We start from the raw sequence: 23040 nt of genomic DNA on the forward strand, positions 1-23040 counted from the left end.
ATCTGCTATGCCTCACATCCTACATTACCGATAGTATGACTGAACGGTTACAGACGGACGTTATGTATACCGATCTATCCGCGGCATTCGATAAGTTGAATCATGACATTGCGATTGCTAAACTCGATAGGCTTGGGGTGAGCGGTAATCTCTTGAGTTGGTTCCGTTCGTATCTTACTGGTCGCCAACTTATGGTTGCTATAGGAGATTGCAAATCAGCTAGCTTCTTTGCCACATCAGGTATACCACAGGGAAGCCATCTGGGACCGTTGATTTTCTACTCTACTTCAACGACGTGAACCTGGTTATCGAAGGACCTCGATTAGCATATGCAGACGACCGCAAAATATTTTTACGAATTTGCTCGATCGCTGACTGCCACAATCTTCAACATCAGCTTAATGTCTTCGCCAGTTGGTGTACTTTAAATCGAATAGTAGTGAACCCAGCAAAGTGCTCTGCCATAACGTTCTCACGAAAAAAGCAACCGATTGTATTCAGCTATGACCTGCTTGGAACGACACTCGAACGCGTGAATCAGGTGAAAGACCTGGGTGTGGTGTTGGATTCACAGCTAACATTCAGGCAACACATTTCTTATGTCATCAATAAGTCGTCTAGGACTTTAGGATTCATCTTCAGGATAGCTAAGAATTTCACCGATGTCTACTGCTTAAAATTTTTTTTTCTGCTCCCTCGTACGATCGACGCTTGAGTATTGTTCTGCGGTTTGGAATCCGAATTACAACAATGGTGCCGAGAGAATCGAATATGTTCAACGTCGCTTTCTTCGTTTTGCGCTTCGTAGACTGCCCTGGAGAGATCCGCTTCGGCTGCCCAGCTACGAGAGTCGCTGCCAACTGATAAACCTGGAACCTCTCCGGATTAGAAGGGACACCAACAGAGCTTTGATTATCGCCGACACTCTACAGGGACGAATAGATTGTGAGGCTATCCTAAGGCAAATTGACCTAAACGTGCAACCCCGACCACTCCGTAACAACCTCATGCTGAGACTGCCACTGCGTCGCACGAACTACGGGGCATATGGTGCGATTTGCGGACTACAGCGTGTGTTCAACAGAGTCGCATCTGTATTCGACTTTCACCTCACACGTGATGCGCTTCGTCGGAGATTCTCATCTGTTTTCGCCGGCCGCAGTGACTGACAGAGAAAATTAGTGTATTTCCATTTATGTTTTTTACATTCTGACCATGTTGCTTTCTTTTTCTTTCTGTGATTATTTGACATGTAATTTTACTATTATTATTATTATGATTAGTATTATTAACATCATTTGGGCTACAGCCAGCCTGTTGATGTATGGCAACAATAAACAATAAACAATGTCAAGTCGGAACTGGTCCCCGTGGATCACTCGCGTAATAGTTAGCGTGCGTTCGGATTGATGTTAAAAGTATGTTGTTCTCAGTGACACTTTTATTGTGACCGTAAAGAAAAGGCACTTAAAATCTAATCAAATCGAATGGACTGTATATTCTTCGGACGACGACCGACACAACCAAGATGCTGGAGATCACTGACTATCAGATCTGATCTGCTGTACATGCGACAGTGCTCTCCAACTGAAGATCCACCACTACTCTCCCTATCAACCACTGCTAGCAATACTATATACCTATTATAAAGTCGGTATATATATTTTTTTTTCCTTGGATTTGTTTTCCGTCGATCTTGTTTTCCGTGCTGAGCACCAATGCTACCGACGCCAGGAAGGCAGCTCCCACACCTGGACCCTACCTATCGACCCATCAACTCATGAACTGGGGACCAACGACTTTACTTCCCTTCTGAAGGAAGGCGTGATCAGAGATGTTATGCCTCAGAACATCCCGGCGGCGCCGACTGGGATTGAACCCAGGCCTGCTGGGGTTAGAGGCAACCACGCTTACCACTACACCACCGGCGCCGCTGGCAAAGTCGGTATATTGTTACACATGTACCGAACCATGCGACAAAGAGAAGAGAGATAAATCTTTAACGGCTTGATTCTATACTCGTCTATACTTATCTATACGTAACATACTGGCGGCTTTGAGTTTAATCAACTGAAACTTGATACTATTTTTAAAACAATAAACAATAATGGGAATCACAATGACATGGCAATAGTTTGTTTTGATCGGTTGTTCGTCACAAACGACTAGATGACCTGTTGCTTTTCTCCCGAGCTCGTTTCTACCTCGTTATCTTCTGCTTGTATATGTGTTACTCTAAACTGGTGTATGGTTCGGACAGCCTCTCTTGGATTCTCCCTGGTGACGATGTCCACATTACCTAACACGATTAATCCGTGCACTGATATCATGCGTTAAGTAGTGTTGAAGTCCGACACTGGTGACTGCAAAGTAGGTTCTCGAAGATCCGATTCCTGTCGAAGATAAACATGGCTGTAATCCAATACATGGGTTTACAGAGGACTAGAGGAGACACGTAGCTCAAGGTTTGGCCCCCTGGCGTTAAAACGGACGGAATATCCATTAGTTGCCAAAGTTTGCCCCTTGGGGGCATTGAATACTCATGACACGATGCGATGAACGGTAGAAGCGATATCGAGAGGGACCTAGTCTTAGCTGCGATGACATCTAGTGATTGATGAATATCCTTCATTGGGCTAGGGAGCACGGATGGCTAGCGGACGTTGGGTATCCACATCTCTGACGACGGAAGAAACAAAGCAGTAGGTTCAAACGAAAAACATAGGTGGGTTGAACGTAACTTGAGTGTTGCCCCCAGGCATCTACGGCAAGATTTGTGCCGTTTGTTGCCTAAAGTGCCCCAAGTGGGGGCTTAAATACTTAATTCTACTTCACGGGTAACGATTAACTGATGCTAGATGCCTTATTGGGTCCCGAATGGGGAGGATGCATATCTTCTGGATTCCTCGACGAAACGTTCCGTACTGCGTGCGAATGGTGACAACCCTAACGTTGCCATCCATCCCGGGGTGAATTTCCGTGATTCGTCCTAACTGCCACTTCAGCGGAGGAAGATTGTCTTCCTTCACTTATACCATCGTTCCGATATGGAGATTATTCTTTCTTCGTGTCCACTTATTTCGGTTGTGAAGATCTGACAAATAATCAGTCGACGAACGCTTCCAGATCGTTTGGCTGAACTGCTGCACTCGTTGCCGTTCTCCGGAACTTCCACGATACTGGGCTCCGGAATTGCTGTAAGCGGACGTTGTACCAAAAAGTGCCCAGGAGTTAGCGCTTCTAGATCTCGATGGTCGTTGCTTAACGGGGTGATCAGCCTAGAGTTAAGGCAGGCTTCAATATGTGTGACAATAGTCAGCATCTCATCTGGACGGAGCACATTCGTTCCAATTACTCGTCTCATGTGTCCCTTGATAGACTTCACGGCCGCTTCGCCAAAGCTCGGTGATTTGGCAGGAATAAACTTGAATTCTATTGCTTCCTTAGCTGCTTCTCTCACTATTGCGTTCTTGAATTGCTCCGCTTGAAAGAATCGGTGAAGGTCGCTTTACTCTCGTCGAGCTCCTACAAAATTCGTAGCGTTGTCACAGAAAATCACTTCGGGCTTCCCTCGTCTTGCAACGAATCTCTTCAGGGCAGCTATGAAAGCTTCTGTCGTAAGATCTGCTACCATTTCTATGTGGACGGCTTTAGCTACTAAGCATAGGAACACGCATAGATAACACTTCACCGGAGCTCCTTTACGTGAAGCGTAACAAACATTGAATGGACCGCAATAATCGAGTCCAATGCGCGAAAATACAGGAGCCGGTGAAACTCGCTCCATAGGCAAATCCCCCATCAACTGTTCATGAACTCGTGGCCGTGCTTTGAAGCAGGATACGCATTCGTGGATTACTCTCCTTGCCAGGTTTCTTCCATAGAGTGGCCAAAATCTTTCCTTCATGCATGAGAGCATCAGTTGCGGTCCTTCGTGGAGAAGTCTGTGATGATAGTCAACCATGATATGTTTTGTTAACGGATGACTGCTGTCTAACACCATAGGATGTTTTCTTCCAAACGACACTGGAACATGGCGAAGTCCACCGCCAACATGGATCAATCCATCTCTTAACTCAGGATCCTTCGTATGTAATTTTGACCCTGGCTTCACTTCACCCTTTGCTGCTAGATCCGAAAGTTCAATTGGAAAACATTCAGATTGTGCCAGTTTCACTAAAGCGATCAATGCTCCTTCGTGTTCCTTAGCGCTGAGTACTCCAGTTCTCCTAAAGGTTCGATTGTTTGGTCGATGGTCAAATCAGTCAAGAAGTGTATTTTAAGAGTCTGAAGGCTCTTAAAAAAGTGTTTCGTACAAGTGCGCCAATAGTAAAGCTGATGATAATTCTAGTCTGGGTATCGATTGTTTTTTTCTATTGCTTGCCTAAATCTTCCATTGGCACCACTTTAGATTTGGCCATCACCAACCGAACCGTAACCTTTCCCTCTTGTGTAACACATCGTAGGTAAATCGCTACACCGTACACCTTTTCTGAGGCGTCACAGAATCCGTGAAGTTCGCATGATACCACATTTTTGTCAAATGCAATCCAGCGGGGTATGGAAACTGAATCAAGTCGACCCAGATTGCTTCTGAACTTCAGCCATCGTGATTGTAAGTCCGCACTCAACGTTTCATCCCAAGAATACTTTTCTCTCCAAAGTTCCTGGAGGAACATTTTCGCTTGAACGTTAACTGGCCCTGCTAGTCCATAAAGATCGAACAGACGTGCAGACTCCGATAACACAACACGCTGCGTAATTGGGACTGATGGATTTCAGTGTGGCATTTTGAACAAATCCGATGCTGGTTCCCAGGTCAGACTAAGGGTCTTCACGGTGGAAGTCGAATCAATATCAAGTATCTCTCGCTTGTCTCGCAAATAGCTGGGAATGCCTTTCAGTATTGGCGGTTGGTTCGAATGCAACTTTCGGAGATTAAACCCAGCGGAACCGAGAAGAGATAGAACGTCAGTGCACAGTTGTTGGCCTTTCTTTACAGAATGTGCTCCAGTCAGCATATCGTCAACGTAGAAGTTGTTCTTGATGACATTAGCAGACGACGTGCCGTAGGTTACCGTAGTCAATTGGTACGTACGCAGCGGCTCATCAACGGACTCTCGCCAGAGAATCCTCAGAAGTGGTTGATCTTGTAGGATGACGTTAATCATGCGGTACATTTTTTCCACATCGCCAACGATCGCGTACTTGTGGAGTGGGAAGTAGATCAGAATACTTAGCAATTCCCTTCGTACCACCGGACCCACCATCAACGCATCGTTCAATGAAACTCCTGAATCTGTGGCACACGACACTACGCTAAGCTTCGTCGTAGTGCTATCGGGTTTCATAACTGCGTGGTGGGGCATGTAATAGGTATGCCTCGGCTCATCTTCGTCGTCTTTTATCTCTCTCATGTGACCCATCATCAAATACTCGTGAATAAACGCAGTGTACAGAGCCTTCATCTCTGGATTCGCATTCAAGCGTTTCTCCAGCGTCATGAATCGCTTGGTGGCTATTTCTTTTGAATCTCCCAACTGCTCCATCACATACTCTTTTTTGGGAAGTGTAACACGGAATCTTCCGTCAGGATCCCTTGTTGTTGTTTGTTCGAAGATGGATTCACACGTGGATTCTTCGATGGATAGGCAGCTCTTCGTCCGGCACGTCTCTAGTTCCCAAAAACGTACAAGCTGCTCATGGATCTCTTCAGTGTTTCCCGACGTTGCAACTGTAACGCTGAAAGTGGAAGCGGGATTCTCTGGTATTTCTCCAGCCACTATCCAACCCAGTTTAGTATTGCATAAGATCGGACCAGTTTCCCAAAGTCTTTTCTGCTCTCCCAGCTGTAGTTCGTAGAAGACTGAAACGCCTAAGATTGCATCAACGGCGCTAGATTCGAAGAAGGTTGGATCGGTGAGTCGAATATCAGCAGGCAACTTCCATTACCTGATGTCAATGATGTGCTACGGCAAGTTCAAGGTGATTCGAGGCAGGACATAAAACTTTACTTCTGTGGTTTCGAATGATGAATAGCGGGACAGGATCTTCGCCAACACCGATTGTTTGCACACCGTCGACGAATCACTGACACCGTTCACTGGTAAATTTTCAAGGTACCGTTTGAAATTCAACCTTTGAGAGATATTTTCCGTAATCATGCAGATATGCGAACCAGTATCCAACAATGCACGAACGAGAATCGTATTTCCGGAGCGGTCAGCGAGTTTCACGATCGCGGTTGACAGGAGTACTGTGTTTCGCTGACTTTGAATGTTGTGTGAAGTAGCAGCCCAACAAACAATTTTAGCTGTAGATTAGCTTATACAGGCGAACATCAGCTGTATAAGCCCATTTTTAGCTGTATAAGCTAATCTGCAGCTAAAATTGTTAGTTGGGAGTGTGATGACTGGTAGATGGCGTGTTTGTGAGAGGTGGCTGTCGTGTAAATTGCGAGGTAGTGGTTAGGACTGGTGGTGTTTGTGGATTAGATTGAGTATTATTCGTCCGGGATTAGCCCTGAGATTGTGATTGCTGTTGCACCTGATACGGTGAACGAGGCTGTATTTGAGGGTTCGCGTTCACGGCTTGAGGGCCTGTTGGGGCTGTTCTGGGGTTGACTCTGGGTGTTAAAATTAGGAGGAGCGTACGGGTGTAGTAGATGATGGTGGCGTTGTCCACACTTCGCACAGGTGCGTCTGGAACAATCTGCCACAAAGTGTCCAGAGCACAGACAATTCAAACATAAACCGAGTCTGCGAATGATCATTTTCCTATCGACTACCCTCATTTTGCTGAACCGGTATGGCAGTGTGAAGTGCAGAGCTTTTGAATGGTCGTCTTTGCTCAACTGTGAATCGGCCTGACGTCGAATGTAGAATTACACAGTGCTGCTCAAGAAACTCCGCCATTGCTGCATATTGAGGAATATCTTTGGATGCATGGTGTGTCTCCCAGTGGCGGAGAGTTGCGGTATCAAGCCTCTGCGACAGCATAAATGCCAGGATCGTACTCCAGTTTTCAGTGATCTCCCCCAACTTCTCTAACTGTTGTAGATTGACCTTGATCGTCATTAGGATGTTGTTCAGAGTTTAAAATGATTCCGACCTCATTGTTCTCGTACTTCGTCTCAAAAAATGGTCCAAGCAATATGGTAAGTTTGCCGCGGTAAATTGAACCTGATTAATTTGAAGCAGAGTATCATCTCGCAAAGAAGCTCCCAAGTAGTTAAACTTGTCCATTATGCTCAAATCCTCATTGTTGTGGATCAAAAATTTGAAGTTGTCCCGGAAATTAATCCACTCCTGCAGTTTGCCGGAAAACGTAGGTAATTTCAGCTCTGGATATTTCATACGAGATGTTTGAAGTGGATTGGCAGTCACTGGTTGGCGTTCCGCAACAATTCCAGGATTTCTCGGAAGCTTGACAAGCAGTGCAGATTTCAGACGAAAGTAAATATTCTCGAAATCCTTGTAGGTACGACTACTGTCAGCACGGGCACCAGCATTAGTTGTACCAGCATCATCATCGCGAGAGCTTTTGGAAGTTTCCGCATCTTCAGCCTCATCTAAAATCACGTCGATTTTTACTCTAACGGTACAAAACTTGTCGAAGATTTCATCCAGTTTCATCAGACGCAGCTCAACTACATCCTTATCGCGATCCTTTTGATAGTTGTCCACAAACTCTTGCACGTTTGCCAACGACGCCTTCAACTGCTTTTCCTGCTTCACCAACTGCCTCAGATCGGAGGAGGGCATCCTTCAAACTTCAACACTACACTTCACTACAGAACAGAATCACACGCAGAACGAATTGACAGAGTTGACAACCCAACTATCAACCACATAAATGTGGGAATTTGTCACATGGCAAATTGCAACGGTGCCATGTACTAAATCATCAACCGGAGAAACTCAAAATATATTCCCCACAAATGCAAATAAATTTTGTCCAAACTCGCAATATAATACGGCAAGCGGAACAATGCGCATTTATCTTGATGGCGTCACATGCAGACAACGTCAAACCAAGCAACCTCAACCACACAATCACACACACTCTAGCTACTTATCTGACTCCTAGATGATAATCCTCCGGGGGTGGATATGATGACGAAAACACAACATCCAGGAATCCAATCAATAGTCCTTGGTTAAACGTATGCTGCGTATTAATCACACACGTCACAATATTCCTTCGGGTTGGCAGCAAAAATTATCGACTACCGAGCAACGCTAACAAGATCAAAGTTCGCTGATCTTATACCGAGTACACTGACCGACGAACAATAGTCTGACCGCACAATGCATTCACGCCATGCCGCACTATTCTGAGTACGTAGTCCCGAGGATTGACCGTATCCGGCTCGAAGGACCAAATGTTAAACGAAATCTACAAGACACTGAAGAAGTCTGCACATTGTAGACGAAATACGTGTATCTGTCAAGGATAAGCAAATAAGGTAGTGGAATTAAATAGAACTCTCAACTTGCTTACGAATTTAAACCTATCGAACTTTTTCACTGATAATGAGTTAAGAAATCAATTTAGTATTTACTAAACTTTTGCTTTGACATCATAACTACGTCAAATCTACGGTCGTTTCCTGGATACAATTTCTTACTTTTTTACATTTTAAATGGGTTAGTTAACCTACGTTACTTCAAAATTGGTGACATTGTACATTGTTACAGTGCAGGCGAGCAAATTGGTTGAACAAGTATGGCTGAACGATGGGTCGTTTTGCATTTCGTCTTGAACAATAGCAATTTTCATGTATTTCACCTTGAAGTTTTGGTAAAAAAACAATTCAAACTGGGTACACTGAAAAATCACAGCTAAATCTATAGCCTTTTCTGTCGTTTGTGAAATGCACAAGTATTAGTGCAGAACTTGGGGTAAATTATAAGTATTAGTGGTATAAAACCTTTGAATTCACCCAAAGTTCTGCACTAATACTTGTACAATTCATAAACGTCAGAGAAGTCTATTATCCAACCGTCAGATTTATGCAGGGACGCCAGACTTTCGAAGGTGACATATGAATTTTTGTGGTATAGAAATTAAGATTTTGATTTCGTATTTTAAGATTCTTCGGGAGAAAGTTTTTAATGGCACTGGTTGTTTACAATTTTGACAACTTATCACTGCTTTAAAATTGATGTTTCATAGCCAACTAGATTTATTGCGGCTGCTTATAAATCCACATTGGGATTGATTGTTGGGTTTAATGAGAGCAATTCAAATTGGCTTCATGAGACACTATTTAGTTTATCTTTAAGGCTCAATTGCATTAGCTTTACGGAGCCGATAATTAATCGTTCTTGGTTTGTAACCAAATTCACTTAATCCTATGTCTAGTAGGAGTTGGGCCGAATACTCGCGGCTTACCCGAGGTTATGGGGGTACATTGTCGAAGGATAGGAAAAAAACATAAAGTTGCAAATACTGAAGAAAGAAATATGGATCGGAACAATCGGCATAGACCTACGCGACGAAATAATGACTAAAATTGAAAACTCGGAACATGGAACTGCAAATCGCTCGGCTTCCCGGGCTGCGATAGGTTAATCTATGACGAACTTCAACCACTCAACTTCGAAGTCGTAGCACTGCAGGAACTTTGCTGGACGGGACAAAAGGTATGGAAAAGCGGGCATCGAGCGGCTACTTTCTACCAGAACTGTGGCACCACCAACGAGCTGGGAACCGGCTTTGTAGTGCTAGGTAAGATGCGCCAACGCGTGATTGGTTGGCAGCCGATCAACGCGAGGATGTGCAAGTTGAGGATTAAGGGCCGTTTCGTCAACTACAGCATCATCAACGTGCAATGCCCACACGAAGGGAAACCCGACGACGAAAGTACTATGCGCAGCTGGAGCAGGTGTACGACGGCTGTTCGAAACGAGACGTCATAATTGTCATCGGCGGAATGAACGCTCAGGTAGAACGGGAGGCAATGTATAGCATGAGCATGATTAACCGCCCACGGTTGCTACTCTGTTATTGCCAGCAGCTGTAATTACACAGAAAACCAATAGACGATGCTTGGGACAAGCAATCATCCTCAATGTGTAAAAACTGGTGATCTCAAACTAGGCAATACCAGCGCCGGCCGCGCCCGAACACAGGTCTAGAAAGGAATGGGGAGGAATGTGTTGACGTGACACTCGCTTTGATGGAAGCCGAGATCACCTCTGCACTTCCAGGTTGGGTTTGCAGCAGGGTCAGGTGGAGGGATCCGTTTAACATATCCGATTATGAAAGTCGTTGTTTGCTTATAAACCTGAAGTTACTGGAAGCGGATGCAACGTGGCAAAGGAAGAAGCCTAACCGATGTCGATTTGGTTCTAACTAGTTTTCAATACGACAAGTAGGCTTACTCAGATCAGGCTTTTCCGCTTCCGCTGTTATTTCGCTTGGGCCTTTACTATGTGTACGATTTAAACGTGTCTCGAAAAACAAATAAGTGTAGTTTTAAACGAGTTTTATGATACTTTATGTTATTTTTTTGATTTTTTTTAAGTTGTAGAATAAGTGTCATTGGGGTAAACATATTACCTGTTGATTTAGTAATAATAAATAAATAGAGAAGCAGTATAAATATTAACGTTATTTGACAAATCTCAGGTGAACATGACATTTAATTATTGAAAACAAACTGAATGAAGAATAGAGATCTACTGCTATCATGGTTTCCTGGGTTTTGTCAAAGAATGTAAATATTATTGATCCGTGCACTGAAGAATATTTATTTCGTTGCTTTTCAAGATATCCATCAAGTTAATTTAAAGGAATCCAACATACCATACAAGTTTATCTGCGTAGCTCATTATGTTTTGGAGTTGAATAACTACTTATTTATTAATGAGGTATACACCCAAACAAGCCTTGTTTTTTTTCTTTTTGCTAAAAATAACATCAAGTATTTCACTAAACTCTAAGTATGCGATAAGCCGCTTTTCCGCATCTTCCAATGATAACTATCCCAGCTTACGGTGGTCGTTGAATGTTTGGAATCTCTTCCCACCAGTACATAAATAAACAGTCGTATTTCACGTTAAACCTCTCCAAAATCTACCACTAAACCCTACAAGCATCATAACAGTTTAGCTTCCCACATTGCAACCTTTTCTTGTGTACCAGAAAGGACCAGAGAGGGCAGTAAACAGAGCCCACATTTCATAATTTGGTTTGTGCTGACTCGACCGAATGCCGCACGCAGCAAGCCGGCGAACACACACACACGCACACCTACTCACACCTTTCACATGGAAGATGCCAACAACCGAACACCGAAAAGACCACACCGCAACTATAAAAATTATTACGCTAATAACTTTTCGTTTTTATTGTCTTCCCTCTTGCCTACCCCCTCACTCCCAGGCACAATTCGGACGAACAACGGCCATCGACGGACGCATTCCGGCCGGGAAAAAGAGGGGGAGGGGAGTCATGAAATCCTCTTAACGTAAATTTCTACCGGAACGATGCAGAACTGTTCTCATAACCAGGCAGGGATGCGGGAAGTCAACCGGGAAAAATGAACGATGCAATCAAGGGAAGGAGGGGGTTGACAGGGAAAACATTTTTGCAACATAGTCGGCGTCGGCGTCGCCGTCATAGCTCCATGGTAACTTTCTTCCCGAAAGCAGCAAAACTTGCTGCCGCCCTGCCACACTGTCACCGGGAGACGATTTTCCAACTGTTTTATATTGGTAAGAAATGCGCTGGGAAATTGCGCTCGGTTGGCAATTTTGTAATTGTTTCCGGTGCTCGAAGGTGATGGAAGTGGTGAAAGATGACACAACCGCAACCTTCAGGAGCAGAATTAGCATTTTCAATTAATTCTCCGCTGGAAGCTTCATTTCCGGGATTTGAGAAAAATTTGCATGCAATTGTCCCGGTGCGTCTGATCAATGATACCTTCAGATTGATTTCGCTGATTTTTTTAATTAATTTGGGCAGATTCGGAACTGCGAGGAGGACATGACTGGCCACTAGGGTGGTTCAATTTATCGATTTAGCTCCACCAAGCTCAATTGGTTCTTAATCAGGTCCTTATAAATCTGTCGAAATTTGAGGTCATTTGTTTGCGAACTTATACCAGCAATGTTTGAGATTCATTTTTGAATCATTTTAATTTTTACAACTGACTGGTTAAACTGGTTTTTAAGTTGCTGGAAAGTCTTGGAACACCGTTTTCATGAAAAGGATGTGGAAATTACAATTAGGAATCCTTATTACCGGTCATACAGATACCCACTTATGGGATTTTCACTAATAGGGGCTGAGCTGGATTATCGCATTAATTTTAAAATATAAAGCTGTACTGTCTTTGACAAAGTTGTTGAACTGGGCTAGACAAACAAGCTTGTGCAATTGGATATAGGTTTAGTTGGGAGCTACGCCGCTAGAGGTGCATTACTTATGACGGGCGCTATAATACTATACATGAAATTTGTGAAGTATATACATAACATAGGTTTTAGTCGATTGCTGAATTTATGTATGGGCCCAAATAAAGGGCATTTAGGCCGACATAACATCCATTTCCCCTATAACACATGTTTCGGATTTGCAGCTGAAGAAATACTCACTCTTTATTAAGTAATGTACCAACTGACAGCCGTTGAAAGGTTTCGGTTTTAGAATTGGGTTGGGTTGGGACGGTAGCGGTGAAGATGGTTGCTTTGATGATTGAGGTTAGGTACTATAATTTATTCAATCGTGGTAGGCGAAGCAAATGTCGAAAAAAAATGTTGACACATTGAAACGTTACGCTGTTCTGTAAACTCCATAACTCAGTCGTTGTGAAATCAGCAAAAATAACCAATTGAGAAAAAAAATCTCAACAGTCAGACCACTCAAAACACACTCATCGCTATGGTTTCTGCCAACACTTATTCAGCCGAAGTAGGCGCTAAAAAAGTTGCGCTTTGAAGTGCTCCTCTCATCGTTCCTTGAATGCCCAGCGAGCTGTGCCTGCGATGAAAAAAAAAACTATCCCATCCAACGGGTCTCGAGGACTCCCTCCCCAAGAATGAGAGTCCTTCAAATGCTGTGTTTACAACGTGTAAACGAGAACTGTTGAAGAGGCAAAACCCACTTGATTCCGTGCTTTTTCAACCCCAAAAATCATAGGATTTTAATCAAAGTCTTACGCGTATTCTATTCCACCGTGGTTGGATCTAACAATAACTTTCCGATTGCTTTTCTTGCCTCGCAGTCCAATTAGTGCTGGTTCCTTTCACCTCTGGGAAATCCTGAAATCGCAGAAGTAATTTAACCAGCACGCCCAATCTGCCCACTGATGCAGTCTTCATCAGTGCTGCACAATTTCGACAATACACGGTGATACTCAAAATTCTGCTTTGGTCACTCGTTTGAGCTAACAGTCATCGTCAAGGCAAACCATGTCAATTGTCAGTGGCATTTTTGTCAGTGACGAACATGTGCTGATTTGTTTATTAGCTAAATTTAAAATGAAATTAAATGTCTTGAGGAAAACATTCACATGGAGCCATTAAAGTGAACAAGCATCTACGTCCTGAACAGCTTGGATAACAATAATGTGACTCAGAATGCAAGAAATTACCCTTTCTGTTACCAGGTGAATCTTTGTCATTGACGAAAAAATGAATGAGATTTTGACAAAGATTTTTTTGAGGATCAAGTCTATCATTGACTATGTGACAAACAATTTTGTCAATATCGCGCAAAAGTCTGTCAATGACAATGACAAATCTCAGCACTGGTCTTCATTCAGGAATCGAAACGGATGGCGGTGGTTGTACATTAAAATAGAATCAATTTAAGCGGATAAATTCAAATGAACTCAGCGTAATGGCCCATTATCGTGGAAGGTCGTTATGGGGATCTAGCAGGCTTTGTACTGTTGTTGCTGGAAATCGACGCCTACTTCAATACCGAACAAAAAACCAACAAAACCAGTCTGAGGCCCTCGAAAAGCGTCGTTACCAATTCATATTGCCATCAGACAGCGTGTGACATATGCATGGTTGAAGGCAAAAACCAAACAAACAAATATGAAGCGGTAGGAGGTGAACTTTTTCCAACTTGCACCTACCTAGGTACTATCGACCGGTTTGGGTCCAGCAACTGCACATTCGAACACATAGAAACAGAAAATACATTTGACAGAAGGCGAACAAAAAACCTCAACTCGAATAAATCTCGTTCGTACTCTGTACATTCTATAAACAACTACACTATTTGTCCATAAATCAATGATAACGGATGCTTGCACAGCTCCACCCCTCCTTGCCGTTCAATTCACAGGGCAAACTTTTTACTCCTACTCGAAGGTGACAGTTTGATTTGGAGTTTGAAGAAGAAAAAAAAACAATCCTCCAATCTCTAATTTCAACATCAAATAAACTCCTGGGAAATCAAAAACCCATTCTTGTTCATTAATTCAGTGCTCCTTTTGGTTAATTTCTTCGTAAATCATGGCATTCGCTGGATTGGATTTTTCCCATCATGGTTGCTGGCTTTGAAGACGATCCGGGCTTCGGTAAATGAGTCCATTGTGATTGATCTATTTATCTTCTGTCTCTAAGTGCATTTATTTTCTTGGTAAACGGGTGCTTTGGTGAATTGATTCAAAATGCTCGTCTACTCTATATAAAAAAAAAAGTTTCAAATGGTATTTGATAATAGCGCACAAATGTTGTCGTTAACAAAGCAAGCACTGGCAAACGCTCCACTTTGCTATCACCAAGGGAACGCCTCAATAATTTCCACATCGACTCAAGTTGCGAATTGAATTCCACTGCATCACCACACGCCGGCAATGCGAACTGCTTCCGGAATCAATGGCAGCAAAACCTTCATCATTCATCATCACGCTTGATGACGAATTAATGGCCGGAGGCGCCGTCGTCACCGTTCAGGGAAATACCCACCCCCACCGAATCGATTGGCTCCAACGATTGTAAATAAATATGAAATGACTCGCATGACTGCCTGCGCCCGATGGAGACTACTCAGAACAGAAAATCAGCAACGCACAGTCACTGGCTTGCTTGAAAAAGCGAAAAGACAAATTATACGCACGGGCTTCCATGCACAAGGGCAGTTTTCTGATTTTTCTCCGAGTCCGTTCCTCGGAAACATCCAATTACCCAATTTGATTTAAATTCATTTTTGGTTTGCGGAGCTTCTGTCAAGTTTAGCTGACATTGACAATTCAACAAGCTTTTTCGGACCTACTGGTAATATTCATCTGTGTTAATCCAAGTTTTCCATCGCTGTCAGCATCTACTCGTATATTAATTATTCAAATGGTAATCACTACGGCCCGGTGTTGATTTAACCTCAGGATTTTTCCTGCCTCCTCGAAACAGGTAGGCGGTGGATTACACACAAGCCATGATCCACTACGCTTGCAAGGCTCGAAAGGAGCTCACAAATGAGGTGAAATATTTATAGCCTACTACGTGGCCTAGAAGGCTTTTCGCAAGGACTGAGCGATATGATGAAAGGCAGTATTTGGCCTTGAACTTGAGGGTTATAACTCAAGTTGCTACGTGAGAGGCAGACTATAGTAATATACGTCAGGAGCAAACCAAGGGTGTAGCTAGAATTAAAAATAGAGGGGGGAGGGCAGCATATCCATCATTAGATTCCAATCCTTTTGAGATCGGTACCCTGGGAGAGCAGCTTTCAGTATTGCACTGTCCTACCGAAACATTTTCGATTGATTTTTTTTTTCTCAAGCGAAGCTTTATGGCCATGTGGATTGCTTCGATTGTACCATTTGAATCAACTTCCTTGCTTTACGAATCTAACCACAGTCTGGTCGTCAGAGTGAATTATGTTCTGCACTAAATAATCAAACCCATGACCAACTAGACAGCTAAGACCATCCGCAACGGTGCGTTACTATCCAGGCTGCTAGTTTGACAACTTTCGCCGTTGCAATTTTAGTTAGCAACCAGATTTTGGACCGGTCGTTGCTAAACCGATCGTCGAACTTCGAGCAGAAGCTGATCGCATGATCGATGTGATTGTTATTTTTTCGATAATAGTGATATTCCTCATCATGAAGATTGAAGACTGAAGATTAAGGCCTCCCTTAGCTCAGTCGGTAAAGGCGCAGCTACAAAGCAAGACCATGTTGACGGTGACTGGGTTCGATTCCCGGTCCGGTCTTTTTCGGGTTGGAAAATTTCTCGACTTCCCTGGGCATAGAAGTATGATTGGACTTGCCACACAATTATACCAATGCAAAAATGGTACAGGCATCGAAAGCACTCAATTAATAACTGTGGAAGTGCATCTAGAACATTAAGTTGAGAGCTCGTAATTAGCTAAAATGCTATTAGTATTAAGCTTGAAATGCGAAGAAGAAGAAGAAGAAGAAGGCGAATATGAATAATAATAGGAAGAAGATTGATGACAACTATAGATTCAGGGGTTCCGGAAATGGCCTCCGAAAGATCCGACACATCCGTAAACGTTTGTCAATTCGTAAAAAGATCCTACAGCTCAGCGATTTGTTTAAAATCACTTATTGTGATGCTTCATCAATAAATTTGAATCTGAGACCTTCCAATTCTGGAAGATCTGGGACATCCGTAAGAGTGTTGCGAAGCTATATGAATGAATTTGGATTTAAGACTAGCTTGTGCTGGCTAAGGGATGGTCATCCGGATGATCCGGAATATCCGTCAAAGTGGTCAGTTAGTTAAAAAGATTCTAAAGCTCCGCTGCTTTTTTAACCAATCAGGCTAAGGCCTTGTTGTCCTCTTCTGTTCAAAGAAGTCGTCTGTACTCTACTCGCCAGCCTCGTAGTCTGCGAAGGGACTACAGGTTGCCTTCTACTTGGTCGATGCACCTTGCCCACTGCGCGGCTCTACTTCTTGTTCATGTTGGGTCGCTTTCGAGAACCATTTTCTCTGGGTCGTCGTCCGGCATTCTTACGACGTGCCCAGCCCACCGTAGTCGTCCATTTTTTTTTTTTTTTCAATTTGGACGATGAATGGTTCTTCCAGCGGATGGTGTAATTCGTAGTTCATTCCTCTCCTTCACGTTCCGTCATCCATCTGTACTCCACCGTAGATGGTACGCAACATTTTCCGTTCGAAAACCCCAAGGGCACGTTGGTCCTTCACGAGTATAGTCCAGGTCTCGTGACCGTAGAGGATCACCGGTCTACTCAGCGTTTTGCAGATAGTCAACTTCGTGCGGTGGTGAAATTTATTCGCCCGGAGTCCAAAGTAGGCACGATTCCCTGCCATAATATGTCTTTGAATTTCTCGGCTGGCATCATTTTCGGCAGTCACCAGTGAGTCCAAATACACGAACTCGTCAAGCACCTCGATCGCGTCACCGTCAATCTGAACCAGAGGCTAACATTGTCTCCCATAGAACCTCTTCCTTTCACGTATTTCGTCTTCGATGCGTTTATGGCAAGTCCAATCCACCTAGCTTCAGCCTTCAATCTGATGCACGTTTCCGCCATCGTCTCAAAGTTCCTTGCCATGAAGTCGATGTCATCGGCGAAACCAAGGAGCTGGATGGATTTCCTGAATATCGTGCCACTCTTGCCTATCCCAGCTCTTCTGATCACACCTTCTAACGCGATGTTGAATAGCAGACACGAAAGTCCATCACCTTGCCGTAACCCCCCTAGACATTCAAAGAGACTCGATAGTGTCCCCGATACTCGAACAACGCACATCACTCGATCCATCGTCGCCTTAACCAATCGCATCAGTTTTTCCGGAAATCCGTACTCGTGAATAATCTGCCATAGCTGATCTCGATCGATTGTGTCGTATGCGGATTTGAAATCGATCAACAAATGATGTGTGGGCACGTTGTATTCGCGGCATTTCTGCAGAACCTGCCGAATCACGAAAATTTGGTCCGTGGTAGCGCGGGCACCCATGAATCCCGCCTGGTATTGCTCCACGAACTCTCTCGCAAATTGTGACAGGCGGCGCCATAGAATTTGGGAGAGTACCTTGTAGGCGGCGCTCAGCAGTGTCATCGCGCGGTAATTGCAGCAATCCAACTTGTCACCCTTTTTGTAGATTGGGCAAACGACACCTTCCATCCACTCCTCCGGTAATATCTCCTCCTCCCAAATCTTGGCAATTACCCAGTGCAGCGCTCTAGCCAGTGCTTCACCACCGTATTTCAATAGCTCACTTGGTAGTTGATCTACACCAGTTGCTTAGTTGTTCTTCAGCCGACCGATCTCCTCCTCAACTTCTAAAAGATCAGGGGCCGGTAGACTGTCGTCTTCTGCGCGTGCTCCAAGGTCTGTTGCCGTGCCACCTTCGTTTTCTGCTGCTTCACCGTTGGGGTGCTTATCATAGTACTTACTGCTTCAACCTCTCAATCACCTCACACTCGTTCGTGAGAAGGTTACCGTCCAAGTCACATATCGGCTTGCGGCGCGTAGCCTTTGCGCGAACTATTTATCTTCTCATAGAACTTCCGTGTGTCGTTTACGCGGTACAGATTTTCCATCGCCTCGCTGACGATGGTCTCCTTGCTGACGCTTCTTCCTTCGGAAAACCGAGTTTTGTCTGTTCAGCGTTTGTCTGTATCGCTCCACATTCAATCTCGTGCGGTGTTGCAGCATTCTCGCCCGTGCTGCATTCTTCTCCTCTACTAACAGTTTGCATTCGCCGTCAAACCAGTCATTTCTTCGGTCCGGGATTGCAGTACCTAGTGCTGCTGCAGCAGTACTACCTATGGCGCAACGGATGTCCCTCCAGCCATCTTCAAGAGTAGCTGCGCCAAGCTGCTCTTCCGTGGGTGCTGAGGGTTATTCTGGGCAACTCCGGCATCCCGTAATTGCTCAATGTTGCGTCGCGGCGTTTGACTTCGACGAGTGTTATGCACCGTCGAGAGTTTTGAGCGCATGCATACTGCAACTAAGTAGTGGTTCGAATCTATGTTCGCAATGCGGTACGTGAGGACGTTGATAATGTCGGAGAAGAATTTCTCACCGATTAGAACGTGGTCTATATGGTTTTCTGTGTGTTGTTCAGGTGATCTCCTGGTGGCTTTGTGATATTCTCCAGCTGCGCATGTGATGCTGCATGATTTAATTTGAATCTGGGACCGGCATATGCACTTTACTGGTCACGGAGTGGTCCTCCGGAAGATTAAGGATATCCAAGGGGTACTCAACTCTGCACATCGCAATCTGCACCGAGTATTTTATCTGTGCCGAAAGCCCAGCGTGGTGTCTTTACACCATACATACTTAGTACTATCAATTTCCAGTAATATACGTTAAGTAAAGTCTAAAATTATGTCGATAGATAGTGGCATTTTCTACATTACCGGGAACTCGGGTTGATCCCGGCCCTCTATCTTGGTACGCAAAAGTCTCCGGCCAATGAGACCACCACCAATCGATTCAGGAGAGTTTTTCCTTTGAGAATATCTATAAAATGTTGACTGAAACCGTTTGGCAGCCGAGATATTCAATTTAGTCGCGATTTTGTCATTTTTTGCCCACTGTGCGTTGTGCCGAAAGGGCCGAATGTGCCGAAATGTGACTGACGTGCAGATCAGTATTCTATGATGGGTTTCGGCACAGCGTGCAGAGTTGATTACCCCTTAGTGCGAACGCTATTGCAACGAACAAGCGAACAACTCGAAAGAACGAGAAATAATCGAACTGTACTGCTTGACGGTCAAGAGAGAATAATTTTCGTTTTTCACTGATCGTCTTACGAGGCAGCGATGTCAGATTGTTTTCAAACTAATCAGTATCACATGTTTTAAAAAATCGGTATTCATCGGTATTTACTATTTTAATTGATTTTATATTTTTATCGTTTTTGAAGGCAAACATTGTAAACGGAAAAAAAAAATTCCGGAGCACATTGAAATTGAATTAGTTGGTAGAAAATACCTACGGAGAATGGCTCATGGACAAACTTCCAGTCGAAGATGGAAGAATTGGAGTTTAATGAAACTTCCTGGACTCGCTGGAAGAAACTTCCTAAAGTAGATTGGAAGAAATTCCTCGAGAAAGTTGGAAGCCAGAGGGCTTGTTGGGGCCTTTTCCATCCAACCCACAACATCGAAAGGGGGTAAAAGCCTCTGGTTGAACATATATTTTGCCCGGTGAAAATGGGGTAAATCCAATATCCTGTCCTTCATGGTGTCTTGCGGGAATGTTTCGGCTATTGTTGGTTACACAAAACACGGGTTTTACATTACACTGACACTTCACAATAAAACAACTTTATTCAACGCACAACGTATTTACATTTATACATAAAACATTTGATATTGGCGCCCAAGTAGGGCCCTAGGATCTGTTTACCATACCAGGCAGATTGCAACTATATATCTAATTTCATAGATCTACCCGATCACCTCGTAATCATAAATCTATGACGCCACCGATCTCTCCAAACCGATCGATGATGTGTATCTTCTCTTGGTGTCCGTCGCAGAGAGTAGAGAGTTTGTCTAGCCAGGGTTGTATCCTTGGGTGGGTGGTATTCACGCTGCTCCCGAACATACTCACCCACCCATGTTGGGTTACCGGACCCTTCCCAACACCGTTCAGGGGGTAAGCATAGGCACTGCCATTTCTGGGGCGCATTTATAGGAGCGGATGTAGGCGCTTCAATTGGTTTCCTTTTGAGGTTCCTTCTATCCACATTCTTTATAACACAGCACATCACATATATTTCCATGTCAAGATTATTCTATTAACATACAATTTATTAAAAACACTTTACATATTTACAAGGTTTATTACACAACACACATAGCATATTAAATCCTTGGGGCTCTACTCTATCCATCCTTCTTTGAGAGTCAGAGCCGACTAACTATTCCTAAACATATTATAATTGTCAATCCCTACACTGGCTACCCGAGCAAAGCTGAAGATCAAATTGAAATCAAAATTTGCTGTTATGATGTAACTTATTTTGAATACTCCAGTTGATCTCATTTTGGTTGACTTAACGGTTAACACAGCAAAAATGAGAGCAAAATTTTACACTGTTGAAGCAAACGGAAAACTAATCCTGCTTTCAATGAAATCAATTTGTTTACTGATTTTGCATTCATAATGTTCAACTGAATACTGGCCTGGAGTAAATGGTTACCATTCATGTTTCTCAAGCTGAAAGACTTCCCGAGCAAAGTCGGTTAACAAAATGAAAGCAAATCGATATTAATGTTTGCAGTTCCTATCATAATGAAGACTCATTTTGATTTCAATTGTCGCGACAGAAGTCTGATTTCATATAGAGCTGTCATTATGCAGTCAAGACATTTTAAATCAAAGCAACTTAACTTGAAGTTCTGCTGTTAATTTCTTGTTTAAAATTTGATTTAAGTTCATCCGTCGTTGAACTAACGATTATTGGTTATTTGTTTTGTCTAACACATTTTAGGTCATTCGTGACTAAACCGAGGTGAGATTTGAGATCAAGTCTTTCGGCGTGAAAAGCATAGATGCTAACCATATACGCCAGGCCCGTATTCAGTTGAACGTTATGAATGCAAAATCAGTAATCAAATTGATTTCATTGAGAGCAGGATTAGTTTTCCGTTTGATTCAGCAATGTAAAATGTTGCTCTCATTTTTGCTGTGTTAACCGTTGAGTCAACCAAAATGAGATCAACTAGAGTATTCAAAACAAGTTACATCATAACAGCAAATTTTGATTTCAATTTGATCTTCAGCTTTGCTCGGATTGGGCTCCAATCTCACCCCGGGCAAGTCACGAATGACCTAAAATGTGTTAAACAAATCAAATAAACAATAATCATTAGTTCAACGACAGATGAATTTCAATTAAATTTTAAACAAGACGTAAACAGCAGAACTTCAAGTTAAGTTGCTTCCATTTAAAAAGTCTTGACTGCATAATGAAAGCACAATATGATATCAGACTTATGTCGCAACATTTGAAATCAAAATGAGTTTTCATTATGATAGCAACTGCACACTGTAATATCGATTTGCTTTCATTTTGTCAACCGACTTTGCTCGGGTAGACGATCACCGCAGTGACATCATTAGTCCCGATCGTTATCGCTACCTATCCAATCTGTTATCGGTTCTGTGGTTCGATTCTACGTGGTAAGAGTTTGGGAGAGTTTCTGTACAAACGACAGTGGTGAAGCTAGGGTAGGGTGAGGCTACTCCCGAACAGGGCTTCTGGACCAGTCGAACGTAAAATTAAAAGAGAAGATGAGGCAAAATTTCAGAAGAAAGCGATTTCTTGATGATGCCAGCACAAATCCTGAAGTTTCTTACATGTTCTAATGATCCATCTATTTTCATGATATTCATAACACACCACTGAAGACCTCGCAATGTTCCTAAAGTTTTCGGAACTTCCTGAAATGCACTTCGGAATATCCCAGAATTCCTCGGATTTCCTTGAATGTTCTTGCAATTTTCCTGCAATTATTGGGGCTGCTTAAAAGTTCTCTGATCATCCTCAAAGTACTCGGCACATCCTTTATTATAATGAAACTACCGGAAAGGTCTTAGGGCTTTCTTGAAGATGTTGGAACTTTTTAAGTGCTCTCACAATTGTCAATGGAACATCAACATTGAAGTTCTCTGATCTTCCCGATTTGTTTAAAGGTCCCGAACTGGTATTAAAAAGCTTGGCATTTCCTTTAAATGATTTCACCATTTTCTGACGTTCATGTAATTTCCAAAATGTTCATCACCTCTCGGAATTTTGCTGATGTTTTCGAAAATTCTCTGAGTTTCTCGGAACTTCTTTAAAATTTCAGTATTTTCCTTGAAATCAATTGATGTTTTCTTAGCTTCCCTTAAGATCTCTAAAATCACCTGAATCAAATTATACTGTCTCAGCGGTGCCGGTGATGTAGTGGTAAGCATGATTGCCTCTCAACCCAGCAGGCCTGGGTTCAATCCCAGTCGGCGCCGTCGGGATGTTCTGAGGCATAACATCTCTGATCAATCCTTCCTTCGGAAAGGAAGTAAAGCCGTTGATCCCCGGTTCATGAGCTGATGGGTAGATAGGTAGGGTC

The sequence above is a fragment of the Ochlerotatus camptorhynchus genome, unplaced genomic scaffold, assembly GCF_037179485.1.
Source record: "Ochlerotatus camptorhynchus isolate MF236.1 unplaced genomic scaffold, CSIRO-AGI_Acam_v1.1 ptg000102l, whole genome shotgun sequence".
Classification (NCBI taxonomy): domain Eukaryota; kingdom Metazoa; phylum Arthropoda; class Insecta; order Diptera; family Culicidae; genus Ochlerotatus; species Ochlerotatus camptorhynchus.